This window comes from Triticum dicoccoides, chromosome 3B (genome assembly GCF_002162155.2).
Source record: "Triticum dicoccoides isolate Atlit2015 ecotype Zavitan chromosome 3B, WEW_v2.0, whole genome shotgun sequence".
NCBI lineage: Eukaryota > Viridiplantae > Streptophyta > Magnoliopsida > Poales > Poaceae > Triticum > Triticum dicoccoides.
In genome coordinates, this window is record NC_041385.1 from 584,404,461 (window position 1) to 584,408,669 (window position 4,209).

Sequence of the window (4,209 nt, forward strand, 5' to 3'; positions counted from 1 at the left end):
ATTAAGATCATTTGAAATGTTTATTCAGAATGAAGTTTTTTTTTTGCGAAATAAATATTACAACACTAGAGTTTAGGGATTGCAATCTCGTCTAATAATATTCAGAACCACTTCTAGACCAGAGCCTAGCCAAACAGTAGTTCGACATTGTAACCTATCAATATTAGCCATGAAATGATTATCACTATTACAACTCCGAAGAATATGAGTAATGAAAGAATCACACCCGTCATGTTATTTTTTCTCTCTCTAATCATCAAAGCATACCTTCAATTGTTATTCTCTCCACTCTTGATCATAAATAAATACAACCTTCATGCAGCCAGCTTCGATGTCAACAGGTAAGTTTCTCCACTGGAGGGCCAAAGAGACACCTTCCCCAATTGCCATTATTCAGATTCTAGTACATCCAGAAATGAAATATTAAGCACTGTGGAAAATAGTGAGAACACACTAACAATTTACGACCATGAGATATAACCGTATTTCCAAATTTTTGATGTTTATAAACTTCATATTCTTCACTTCAACCTTCTTCTTTCTGTTTGTTCTATTTTTATATTTATAATTTTCTTGTCAAAGTTTCATGATTTTAAAACAATTTTTTGCTTTTCTTGCTTTTTTTTTGGTTTTCTCTTTGCAAGGAAGTCAAGTGTACGGAATGACTACTACCTCATCCATCAAACTATTTTGAGTCAGATGACAAGGGGCAAAAATTTTGTGGTTTAGTTTTAGAAGTCGACGGTCAAATATACTTGGTTTTATATTTTATTTATGGACTAAAATGAATCTTGACCATCTTTGTTATTTTAAATTTTGGACCCAAATAATTAGGTAAGGGGAGGGAGCACCAGCAAACTAATCATACTAGAAGAACGCCCGTGCGTTGCAACAGGGTCACATTAACTTTAAGAGTTCAATATTACGACATTGGCGATCTTTTTTACCATCAAATCTTCACACACACACTCTCCTCCCTCCCTCTTCCTCACTCTCTCTCCCTCTCTCTCTAACACACACACATAGCCTATTTTCCCCGCCAATAAGACTTACTCAATTGGTACGGGCTTTTTAAAAACTTACTTATTGCGTATATAAACATAATGCATGTCAAATTTCAGATATGTAGAAAAATTGAATTCCACTTTAATTGCAATGTATTTAGATAAAAAATGTAATTCAATGACCTATACTGACTCATCTGATGCACAAAATAAAAGAAGGTGCTTTAAGAATATACAACAGTTTTGCACTGCATCACAAACGATAGATAACACCTGAAAGCGTTTTTATACATGTGCTATCTACTCCCTCCATTCCTAAATATAAGTCTTTTTCGAGATTCTAACGTGGACTACATACGGAGCAAATAGTTTAACATGTCATATATTTGGAGTGTTAAATACTTCAAACAAAAGGCAAACAAGCCATCACGTTTGACCACATAGATTAAAATATCTGAACCATAAATTTCACATATTAACAGATGAGATTTAAAAATGTAGCGTTACTTATAAATATTACCATGTATAAATAGTTTAACATGTCACATATCATTCTGAAAAAATTATAGATAGATCAATGCCTTTCTATTAAAAAACTTAGCTGCGTAATACGACAACCACAAGGTTTTCGGTAACCATCTTATGGTAGACTAAAAAAGAATCCAAATAAAAAAAGAAGACCCTAAGGAAGAGTCCAATCAAAACACATGTGATTATGTTCAATACCAAAAGGAGAAGTCGGACTCCTCCTTCTTTCTTATAACTTACTCAGCTCTTTAAAAAAAAACTTTGTGTACTTGGATTGGAAAATAGATTTGTAGTATACATATCAAAAAAAGCTTGACAAAGATCAATTGATCTAGATTATAATGGTTGAGATCTAAAGTCTAATAATAGTTATGTACCATGTAATTTTTTGGAAGTTAAAAACAAAGAATTTAGTTTTGGTTCTTCGCCTTCTGGGCAAAGGCCGTGACGCAAGACCCTTAGGTTCTTGTCGCTAGTCCTGGCCTTCTCCTCCCTGAGCCAAGCAAAGGAAGCAAGCAAACGAACCGAGCGATGCAGCGTTGAGCTACACAGGAAGAGCAAGTCAGGGGAGGAAATCCAAACCAGATCAAAGCACAAAATCAGTAAATAAGCCATCCATCTCACTGGTCCTGTCTACAAAAGCAATTTTCCTCATATCCCAGGTTGGCAACCAATTTGTTCCACATACCAACACGAACCTCGAGCCAGAGCCTAAGATACTAACGTAAGATCTGTGAAATAATTAGAGGAAATGGACATTGTAGGTTTTAAATAATGCTAAATTGCATGGGTAAACTCAGGAGCGTGTATTATTTTTTCTTGATATTCCTCAAAATTAAATTCACCTGTTGTACTTCAAAATAGGTGTGTCCCTGAACTAAGAGATACAAAATAAGGCATCAATTTGAGAAATCCAAACGATGAGGATGAGCCATCTAGCATAACACAAACACACAAACACACACACACAGAGAGAGAGAGAAGAAAAGGAAAGCATGAAGGAAGAAAAGTGAATATAAATCACACATCCAGTTATGTTTACTATACTGCAATAAATCATACACCCACATAAGACCCAAAAAAACCTACACTGTAAGCAACAATGTAGATACAAAATAAAATGGATATACTGCATAATTTCTCATGTTTGAAGATGCCACCTCCATTAGTAATGACATATATGAACTTTACATGAATTAAACGGGATAATTGTTTATTTGCTTCACTTCAACCCATGTAGAAATATAATGACTACTTCTTGTAATTAATCTAAATGGTTCCAATAAATTAATATTCAAGGTTGACTACATGGGAAAGTTGTATTTGAAATACATCCATAAGGAAGTTGACTAAAAGGTGAACAATGTACTAAAAAATATCATTAAAAGTTAAGACTTGCAAGTCAATACATATCATTAAAATCTCTAAGATTTATGTTATAACCTACTGGTAGATTTTGAGATTAAAGGGAGATTAAGAGCATATGCCCTTCTGTTTCAATACCAGTAAATTTCGATAATGGCTTACAATCCAGTCAGGATATACATGCATAGGAAGGCATCTACTTGTTGAACAAGATGTTGTCTACAAGACTGCAATCAAAACATTGTGTTTCTCACTTAGTCTTTACATATTATTGAAGAATATACCATCTGCAATCAAAATATTGTGTCTCAGCCTTTTGTAGGCAGCATCTAAGATTTTGTAAGCTCTAATAGTAAAAGACCAACGAGTGCCAGAGTTGGAACATAGAAGAATTTTACCTGGGCATGATGCCATCAGGTTCTATGCCAAGATCGAGGTAGTAGAGCTCCCTCAATCTCTCTTGCCAAGCCCTCCCTCTGACCATCAATAGAACAGTCACTCTCGCTTGCCCTGCTTTTGAAATCTCCTTCTGCGCCGCCGCAGATCAGTTGGCATCATAGGCCGAGCTCTCCCATGTATCATCACATTGAACAAAATACGCATCTATGCTTACTTCTCTTGTATCATCACAACGGATGCTATAAATTTGCTTGTGTCCTCGTCATAAATCTGAATCCTGCACAATATGAAAAAGAAAGAAAGTCAGATTTGTTAATACAACATAATGATAGTTCTCTGGAAACACGTACTACGTCGAAACTGGCCATGATAGTACGGATGTCATGTGGATGGACGTATTTGTCCAGGAATAACCAGGAAGAGTACTCAGAGCTCGACAACCCACCGGAGAGATCAGTGCATCCTACTTTAAACGTAGTTTCGTGGTTATGGCTGAGGCACATGTCGCCACGGTGGTTGATGTTGCAGCAGTACCTGAGTCTGGCTTCAAAATTCAAAGAACATGGCGCCGTCGACAGCACCCAAGGATGCAGTGAGAGCACAGAGACCGCTCTGCCAAACGGGTTCAACGCCACGTTCAGCAGGAACATGTACTGTCGGCCTTTGGCATGGGTTGAGAAGGCTTTGAAGCCGTCACAGAGCTGGACCTCGACGCACACCCAGGCCCGAAGCTCAGTCGTGCACGGCCACCCGTGCGCGTCGGCAAAGTGGTCCAGGAGTGCCGCCGTGGAGCAAGCGAAACCGCAGTCCGCCTGCTTGGGCAGTAGCACGACATCGTGAGGGCACGCCTTGAGGTGGGGGGTGGTCGTAGTAGGCCGGCGTGGCGGTGCAGCAGTGGGCGGCGTTGGCGCAC